Genomic DNA, 10684 nt, shown 5'->3' with positions numbered 1-10684 from the left:
GAGATGTTACCAGCCCATACTGACTTGTCACCATGTGGGCAATGGAATAAGAAAAATCCACCCTGTCAGGTGTCTTGTATTTATCTAGTGTGAATATGGTTAATCTGTTGACAACCTTGGCAAGACCGCAGGAACTAGAGAGTGGCGGGCAGGGCTCCCAGTGGGCATTTAATAAACACTGTGTATGACCCTTCCAGAGTCTCACTGAGAAGTTTGGCGTGGATTTGGATGCACAATATTCAGTCAAAAGATCTTAAATTCACTGCACTACCTGTTCTTAAAGTTCTGTTTGTTTTGTGAGCTAAACATAGCTTAAGAAGCTGACTACTTAGTAACAACTTAATCAAATATGGCTTTTGTAGTCTGCAAGGCTTATTACCAAATCTCTACTCTGCTATTCTCTGCTGATGTGACTTTGGACAAATGCCTCAGTGTCTTTCTCTGAAATATAGGAATAATAATAGCACTTATATCAGGGTTTTTGTTTAGGTTAAATGAGCATGGAAAGTGTTCAACAGAGAGCCTAGAATATAGTAAATGCTCAATAGAAGTCATAATTATTAGCAATAAAGTTCTGGACTCTTGGATCATCACCCACACCTGATCTCCTTTCTATGCACAAGCAGCGCTGAGCTCTAATTCCCTTTGGCCAGAAGTCAGGAGTGCAGACCCTGAGTGGGTGGTTTTCTGAGCTCCTTTCCCCCAGCCTTGCCTCAGCCCAGGAAGAAGTGTGTGTGTTTCCAAAAGCAGATGCTATTTTCTCAGCAGCCGGGCTTCCTTTTGCAGGCACCTTTTTTCCTTGTGTCTCTCTTAAGTGTATCTGAGAAGCAGGCCATTGTGACGCTGGCTAATGAGAGGGCAGGTCAGGGGAGGAGGAAATGGAGCTGCTGGGGCCGATGCCAGCAGCATCCTGGGAGCCAAACCGCTTCTGGCCAGGGGCTGTTTACACTTTGCTGTGGACAGCGCCTGCTGCCCAGGGGAGGAGGACGTCAACGCTTGAAGCCAGTGGGGCCCAAACAGTGCCTCACCTGTCAGACTGCCCTGCTGGGCCCCAGTGATCTGGTTGCCTGACATGGACAGGGTGGCAGGGACAAGTTGGATGGGGAGGCAGGAACGATCCACTCCAGTTCTTGCTCTTGGGGCTTCCGTTTCCTTTTCTCTCCAGGAAAACACCACCAGAAAAGAGAATGCCTGCCCCATTTTTGTGACAGAGAGGAAGAAGCATAGGATTTGAGGGTGATGGCATGACTTCAAGACTTGCCCCTGCTGCCTTCTACCTGGATGTTCCTGGGGAAATTTGTCGTTTCTCTGAGCAGCCTCAACTTCCACATCTGTAAAATGGGGGCAATCTTAAGGCAAACCTGAGGACTCAATTAGATAATGTGTGTTTCAGCCTTTTTAAAGGTAGGCAAATATGTGCAAAAATCTTTCTTTTTCTTATTTATCTTTCTTCCGGTATCTTATTCTTTTTTTCTTTGTCTTGACTTCTTCCCATTTCTCCTTCATTTCCTTTTTCTCCATGTCTTTCGAATATTTCCACCAAAAGGCCCCAACAACAAAAAATTAAAATAAATGGTCTTAGCCTATTTCATCAACACCTCATGTTTATCTTTAAAATTCTTACATTTGATTCCATAGTGTAGTCATGTGTATCCATTACAGTACTTGATTGAAAACAAGAGTCTGTTCTAGCTCGTTTAGGCAGAACAAGAACGTATTCAGGGCCTGTGAAGTATTAAGGAAAGCCAGAGAATTGAGTTCAGAGGCAACACGCCGGCATAAGCCCAAACCACCCCTCAGGGGCTGCCTCAGAGAATCCCCGCAGAGTTGCCCTTGACCACAAACACACAGCCTGTCCCAGACTGGGGACTGGAGGCGCAGGCTCTGCACTGCTGCACGTGAAAAGCAGGTGCCTCTGCCCCAGAGCTGCCAAAACATGGAGTCTTCGGAGGCCGGCTTCCTCGTCTCACTTGCTGCCAGACTGACGTCCTGTGGTGTGTCTCGTGGCAGGACCTGAGGCAAGGCCTGCGCTGTAAGGGAGGACAAAAGCTTCTCCCCGGTGGAGGTGGAACTCACAATGCAGGACATTTTCCCAATGGAGAAAAGACTTTCAAAGTGCTGAATGGCCATAAATAGGCCACATCTAGCTCATCTATACCTTAAAATTATCCTTGAACACCAATCTTCAAGTAACATGAATGATCCAGAAACATGCCCTGTTTTACTAAAGCTTTGCCTACCTTTCAAGCTTCCATAATCCCATGGGTTCATACACCCCTGTTTGAAAAGCCAGGTCTTAGACGCTCCAGAGGCATTGCTCAACCTCCCTGACTGTTCCTGGGGTTAGAGATTAGTCGCAGAAATAGAGGGAAGTCCCCATCTCCTAAGAATGGGCGCCCAGGAGAAACATTTTGAATAATGCCAGGTGTGTGACTATCGTGTTACACCGGCGGGGTCAATCCCACTGTGAAGAGCCGGCTCCTGGTGTTCCGGCGGACGCTGGTTTCCATGACTTCCTCCCATTCCTCCCCACCCTCACACGCTTACATCCTGTCTAGTGAAAGGAGCTGTGGGCCACTCCGCACATCTCATGTCCCATTTTGATTTTAGTAAAGCAGCAAACCCTCCCTCCATAATAGTTCCTTTTGGGAATGGAAGACCCACTTGGGAGAACACCATGAAAGAGCTGGCACTCTTAGAATTCTGACTTTTCTCACTTTTACAACCTGGGGTTTCATCGTCTCCATTAGCAGCAAGCAACACCACAGGACCCAAACTTCCCTGTCACTGAAGGGAGTGGGGTTGGCGCCATGGAGGGTTAACAACCTTTCAGCATATTGCAGGATGACATTCTTCTACAAGCATGGCCCTGTCATTGTTCGGAACCGAAACTCTCTTGCTAACTCACTCCAGGGAGTGGACTCTGAAAGCTCTGGTCAACTTTCAAGTATGTACGCACAGAATGAGAGATGTCTTTCCAGCTGGTGCCAGGCAACGGCCCTACAACTGGACAGTACACTTCATAGCAGTTCTTTCCTCTAAAAATAGAAAGGTAGCTTTGCTGTGCAAGAGGCAATGCTGCAGGGCTCATGCCGAGGAACGACAAGAAGGCTACCCTGACCAGCCAGACAGCTGAGGCTTAAGCTGCCGAGGCGCCACTTCCCTGCTGGTGGGGCAGCTCCATCTCCTGACATCTGACTTCTAGTGCTGCTCTCATGACCTTGAGCATGGCCTTCCTGCCGTCCAGGCTACTGTATTCCACATACTGAGTGTGGCCTTTTCCACCTCTCACCAGCCTGCCCAGACCAGCATGCAAGGCTGACAGAGTTTGCTTTTGATACAGGAGTCATGAGTATCATGTGTGCTAAATCCAAGAATAACCAACATTTTGGAAGAGGCACAGATACATACTTGAGGTAGAGCCGAGTATATTTGCTGAAAGGCCAAGGATCCAGGACTATATACTCTCATACAAATTTGAAATATGACTTGTGGCTGCAGGGAGTGTACTAGACAGGGTGGCAGAAATGGGATGCAGCTGACAGTCACAATCATGTTTCACTGTTCCCACCGGCTATTGCATCCTTTGTTCTCTTCTGAAAGGGTCACCCAAGCATGTCTGGGCATTCTCGGAGGTATGTGAAATGTGCTTATAAACAAGCCCTTATCACTCCCATTTGCCATTTTCCACATATCCAATTCCTGCCCTCTTTGGTGAGTTCTGATGCCCTGGATTCTTCTACCAGCCACCACTGTCGAAAGCTCACACCCAAGACTTCCATGGTTTGGTCAAGGCCACTGCTCAGCGACACACCCCTGGGGATGTTTTGCCGCTCAGGTTTTTCTCCCAGCTTGTCTTTCCCTAGATTTCTTACATTGAGTCCTTGTAGGGCTGGGCTGGCTGATACAGCCAAGTGACATCAGCATGCTGGATTCAGAATCATCCTGCCCTTCCCACAACAAAGTCTTTGTTATCAGGCCAAGTTTCCCTTACCTGCCCTTCTCTCTCTCCTTCAAGTTCCAGTCCCAGCTTTGGGGTCCAAAGGCTGAGTGATCTTAGGCAAAGTATTTAACCTCTCTGGGTTTTGATTTACTTAACTGTAAATTTTGGGAGAAGTGCTAAATGGCTTCCTAATTCCCTTCTATTCCAGGATTGAATGCTCCTTTGGAAGTATAATGCCTTGTCAACCAATAAAGAAGTTATTAGCTACTTCCATGTGCCAAATACTAGCTAGCTCCTTTGTAAATAAGGAATTTTTATGTCTTTCCTTCTCTGACAAGAAACAGGCCCTTTTGATCAGCACTCTGACTAAAGCCCTCAGTTTTTTCTAGTCACACTTAGGAAAAAACAAAACAAAACACAGACTCTGTGGCATCTTTCCTTGGTGACATCACCTCATTCTTCTTTCACTCTTGTTCTATATATTCCAGACTCACCTGCTTTCTTTCTGTTCCTGAAACATTCTGAACTTCTTCACCCCAGGGCCTTTCACAAGCTCTTTGTCCTATATGCAATGCTTTTCTCCTAGAGGTCCCCAGTGTATGCTCTTCTATAGATCTTCTCCTTGATGTATACTCCGCCACCAAGTTTGCTCCATTCCAGAGGTTGGCAGATTATGGTCAGCAAAGTTAAATCCATCCATACCTTTTTTTTCACACCCTGTTTGTAGCTGCTTTAGTGCTACAATGGCAGAGTTAAATAGTATGTTTGAACAGTAGCAACAGAGGTTGTGCAACCTGCAAAAGTGAAAATATTTACTAACTGGCCTTTTATAGGAAGAGTTTGCCACCCCCTGCCTATTAAATAGCATCTTTTATTCATAGCACACAGCAATATCTGAATGGATTGGTCAGTGTGCTTTCTCTTTGTTTTTGTTTTTGTCCCCTGACTAGAGTGCGAGTGCCACCCAAATGGAGAGACCCTTCTCTCTGGGCCCTGGACCCCTTGATCTGGGCACTTGCACTAGCTCTTAGCGCAGAGCAGATAAAGTATGGTAGATTGAGTGGATTTTTATTATTCTTTTCATTCTACTGCAGCAACCATGAAGTTCAGTAAAAAATCCTCACTACTACCTCAGCCCCTACCACAACCCCAGTTCAACTGCCAAGCTCTTCTCTAGTTCCCTCAGTTTCTCTGCTCTGACACTCCCAGTTGCCTTATACCCTCTGGACTCTTTTCCCCTGGCTCTTGACTCTCGGGGAAGCCAGCAGCCCACCCAGCAACCATGCTCATTGCCAGGAGGCTGACCAAAGGGCAAGCTTGCCTTCCTCTCAGATACTTCCAAGTGGGGCTGGAGGTGTGGAGGCCTCATAGTCTTAGAGAGATTTGGGGGAGAGTCTCATACCTTCCCAAGTTGAGTCTTTCTATTTGGGGCCATTTGAAAAAGATCTGCAGACTGTTAGTGAACAGAACTCTGGGGCCCCTTGCAGTTGACAGCTGGAGTTCTGAGTGTCAGCTACAGAGATACTCTTGGAAATCTTGTAGCACCTCCCAGTCTTCATCAAATGTCACTTGTACCTTGAACAGCAGGTGCAAGTGCCATACTTCTCTAGCAGGGGGTAAATTTATTTTATTTCAACAATTCATTAGAGCATTCTATTCTATTCCATAACAGATTGTGAAAGAAGTAATATATGTTTATTTAACATCTTCAAGCAAAAATCATGATATACATTGCACAGCTGCCCAAGCGCTGCCAGCAGGAACCCAGGCACAGTAGTCCAATGTCTCCACTAATGGAAGAGGAAACAGAAGCCTCAACAGAGAGAGCCACAGAAATGGAGACTTCTGACTCTAGGCCAACTCCACTTCTATCTTCTTGGGGGGATGAGCTACTCTATGGATGGTAAGTCTGGATGGTCTTGGTCTACCCCTCTGCCTGCCACCCTTCTCCACCTGCTCTCTGACCCTGGAGGCTGTCTGTGGATGGCATCACTGGCCTCCCTTGCCCTCTTCTGACCTCTGGCTGGGTTCCACCATCAGCAGGCAAGGGCAGGGGGTTGGAGGATGGGATGAGAAGTCAGTATATTTATCCCCCCAGCTCCCTCCTTGCTCTTGTCAGTAGATTCTCCTCTACAGCTAGAGGTCCCCCTAGGCTCTGGAAACCAATGTCTCTCCCCTTCAGGCCTAGGAGTAGTAGTGGCTTTATTTGTTTACTCCAGAGTGTTTTACTATTCTAAGCACACATTTGTAAATAGTGCCATCATTCAACTTTCTTCAGTCCTCTTTGTCAGGGTGCAATTTATTTATTGCCTGGACACTGATAGTAAATGGTACCAAAATTAACTCAAAGAAAATCCTGCCAAATATGATTCTGAGATTGTGTTGTTCACACATTTATTAAACTCACACTAATGATCTTGTGGGAAGGTGAGGGAGGTGATGGTTATCATGGTTGTGACGGCCTCCTGATTACTCAAATCATCCCCAGTTGTGACATGGATGGGATGGGTTGGAATGCACATAGAGAGTATGATGTGTTGAGATTAAGGACTGTGGTTCTTAGTCACTCTGTTTTCAAGGGTGATTACAAAGATTGTGGTATGGGCTGGCTATTTTTGAAGACCTCAGAGAGCATTCCCAGAGGAAAGAACAAATTAAAATCTTTGATGATCCAGCTGAGAACAAGACAGAAAATCAGGAAGACTCCATTGTCTGGAAGTACAAGTAACCTTCATGGGCATGTGGCTCTTCTTTTTCTTTTGTGTGTGTATGTTTTCTCCTTTCTTTTTTTAAACATTTTAAATTTATTTTTAAAAGATACTTAGATTACCCAAAATGTTGCATAAAAAATATAAGGGATTCCCATATGTCCCATCCCCACACATCCCACTTTTCCCCACATTAACAACTTATTTCATTAGTGTGGGACATTCATTGCTATTGATGAACACATTTTGGAGCATTGCCACACAGCATGGGATATAGTTTACAAGTGGCTCTTCTTGAAGCTATACTTATAGCTTTATGGAGAGTTTCTCAAGTCTAGTTAAAGAAGAAGGAAATCACAGATCAGGTTTATGAATCTATATTTGTGACCTGGCACCGAATGGAAGTGCATGGCCACTACTTGCAGATCAGCTCAGGAGTAGCTCTAAAATACAGTAATGAAGAGAAATCTTCTGAGTGGGTAGAACTTTTGGCAGTTCATTGAGTTGTCCATTTTATGTGAAAGGAGAGATGGCCTGAGACATGGAACTGTGCTGATTCATGGGCAGTGGCTTTATTGAATTGGTTCTCCAGCCTGGAACTTGAAAGAGCAAGATTGGAAGACTGGTGACAAGGAGGTCTGGGGGAGAGGAACATACATGGATGGATCTCTTGGAATGGTTACAATATGTGAAGATATTTGCATCCTATGTAAATATCCACCAGAGGGCATTTACTAAAAATGAGGCTTCCAATAAGCAGATGGAAAAGATGACCCATCCGATGGATGTCAGTCTCTTTTCTAGACTACTCAATGCTTTCTCCATGTACAAAGTGGCATGCAGGGTTGGATGGTGCATAGGTCCAACAACATGGACATCCTCTCACCAAAGGTTATCTGGCTATCACCATTGCTGAGACCACCCTACCAACAAAAGAAGTTAATAAAGACCTCTGTTATGGCACCATCCCCAAAAGGGGCACCAGCCACCTTGTGGCTGGTCTATATGGTGAACTATAGAAAACAATATCTATTTCATTTACAACAGTTGCTTTTCTTACCAGCACCATCTTTTTGGTATATAGAAAGAGCTTTATCCATTACCATACTTTTCCACACAACATTGGTTCCAAGCAAAGAAGTCATTTTACAACAGAAAAGTATAGCAAGGGGGTTACACCTGCAGAATTCACTGGTGTTTGCACATACCTTGTCACCCAGAAGGAGCTGGATCAGGAGTCTGGGCATGGCTTATCTGGGTACCTCTGACTCAATGTCACTTACAGGGCCATAATCAAGGTATCAGCCAGAGCTGTTGTCATCTCAAGGTTTGACCTCCAATCTCACTCATTGGTTGTTGGCAGACTTCAAGTCTTTGCTGGTTGTTGACTGGAGACATCAGTTTCTTACCAAATGGACTGTCCCATAGCGTGGCTCAAAAGAGGGCTGCTGGCTTCCATCAGAGCAAGCAAGTGAGCCAAAGATAGCAAGGAAGACAGTTGCTAGAGTCTTTTTGTAAACTTATCTTAGTAGTAACATCCCATCATTTTTGCTGTATTATATTCATTAGAAGCAAGTCACCAGGTTCGGCTCACATTCAAGAGGAGTGAATATGCAATGGTCTGAATACCTGAGGGCAGGGACCATTGGGAGTCATTTTAGAGTCTGACTGCCACACTGGAAGTAATAGCAAAACAGCCTGCGGAAGCTTCAGCTGTGCCTCCATCTGGCAAGCAGAACCCTGTGAGGTTAGGGTGCCATCCTACAGTCACTGGTATATGACCAATGACCAACATACACACTGGTCTAGGAAATCAGGAGTGGAGGAGAAGTGGTCATCCTATTATTATAAGAAATACTTAGGAAAAAATTGCTTCCCATTTCTGCATCTTTGAGCTCAATGGGTTTGGAGGTCCTAGTGTTCAAGGGTGGAATTATCTGCCCCTGGATATTATGAGATCCTCTTATCCCTGAATTAAAAGGCAGAAGTAGCTAAAGTAGCTAGATTAGTAGTTGATCCTGATTGCTAAGGAAAATTGGAGATACCACCACACAATGTGGGCAAGAAGGACAATATTTGGAACATGGGGGATTCCAAATACAGGAGACCAGAACATCTCCTAGTACTTGTTGCCTAGTAGTCTTGATTGTTGGAAAACCATGACATCCAAATAAAGAGAATACCATCCAGGACTCATGTGGCAATGAAGATTTGGCTTACACCAGGTAAAGGATCTCCTCCAACCAAGGTACTAGGAGACAGTTTGGAAACCACAGAATGGGTCCCAGAAGAAGGAAATTGTGGTTATTACCTTAGGCCTCGTGAATAGGTGTGGAAGTGAAATCTGTAAAAATTATATTTTACGTTTAATATTTCTTTGCCTCTGCTTTGTCCAACTACCCTATAAGAAGAGCATTGGTGGTGTCTAACATTTTAGTATTAGGTGACAATGTGACTGAATGTATCACCCTAAAATGATACAATGGTTGAGGGACTTTTTAAATGCCGGGAGTTAAAAGGGATGGACTGAAATGAATAGTTTCTATTTGCCCCTCCCAATTTACTTTCTTCCTTTCTCCATCTTTTCCATCTATGTTCCCTGGAATACTGATCTTTACAGACGTCATCAATCGGGTTTTCCACTCTGGCTTCTGAGAGGCCCTTGGAGGGCATCATAGGATGAGAAGCGATATTTAGAGCAATTCTCCTAGTCCTTCCATGTCAAGCTGAGGATTGGCAATGAATATATTCCTTTGACAAAGGCTGGCCTCTGTGTCTTACTGTGGGTTGCTGTGAAAGCAGTACTTGAGAAAAAGACTTGATGGTTGGTAGTTTACTTGAAAGTGGATTCCAACAGAAGGGAGAAAAGGCAATAGAGTATTTATTAATGCTCTGGCTATTGCTGTGGACAACAGAGTTCAATCCATTTGGAGATTCCCTGAGGAACTGTTAGAAAGTTCCCCAGAACGATTTCTACAGAGGCCAATTCCCATCTACTATGGCTTAAGGTTGCCCCCAGAGACATTAACCCCATGAATTTCTGTGTTGTACCCATGTTGGTACAAACTGGCCTTCAGCAGCTTTGGAGAAAGCCCCAAGAAGCAAGGAAACTCCTTAAATAGTCTCTTTGCCCTTGATGTGCGACTCTGGCACAGTGTGTGTAACTTTCTGCCACATGACACTGAAGCCACATGGATGGTGTGTTATGTCATCAGTGATATGGCTCACTCACTTTTAGCTGCAGGATATCTGATTTGCTTCTTTCCTTTACTGCTTCAGACCCAAGTGTCATAGCCTCTTCCTGCCCTTACAAGCCGCCGGGTACTTTGTTATTCCTGTTTGTTTCTTTTAATGAAGCTTACACTTTGGAAATAGTCCCTCGTTAAACCCTCTTTAAAAATTTCTTCTTCTCCTTCTCCTTCTTTTTCTCCTTCTCCTTCTTCTTCTTCTGAGTTACAGGGGATTGAGCCTGGCACCTTGTATATATGAAGCAGGTGCTCAACCACTGAGCTACACCCACTCCTCTCAGTCATCGTTTTTGAGTGACAGTCTGTTTTGTGGCAAAATAGATAAAATGAGTGAGTCTCCAAAAGTGGACATATAAGGATCCGAAACCCAGAAAGCTAGACTACACAAAGTCTAGCATCTTCTCAGTCCCCCAGCTGCACATACCAGTTCCTCATTGAAATGTTGAGAGCCACAGTACCAATTTTATGATTCCCCAAGATCCAGAGACTTTGAGAAAGCACTTTTATGCGAAAGAAGTACATACTTTCACTGAGAGCTAATTTACAAATTCTTCTTTTTTAAAATTCTGTTTGACTTTGAAATATTTGAAGAGTAGAATTTTCTTTTTCCTGGTACCCGAGGCCGAGGATTGAATCTGGGACCTCTTATGTAAAAGCCGACACTCAACCACTGAGCTACACCTGCTTCCCTGAGTTGGTTTTGTTGTTTGTTTTGCTTGTTGTTTGTTTTTGTTTATTCAGGAGCCATAAGGAACTGACTCCAGGATCTCACATGTGGGCGGTGG

Source organism: Dasypus novemcinctus, chromosome 10 (assembly GCF_030445035.2).
Source record: "Dasypus novemcinctus isolate mDasNov1 chromosome 10, mDasNov1.1.hap2, whole genome shotgun sequence".
Classification (NCBI taxonomy): Eukaryota; Metazoa; Chordata; class Mammalia; order Cingulata; family Dasypodidae; genus Dasypus; species Dasypus novemcinctus.
The sequence above is the reverse complement of the archived record's forward strand: the minus strand, read 5'-3'. Positions refer to the sequence as shown.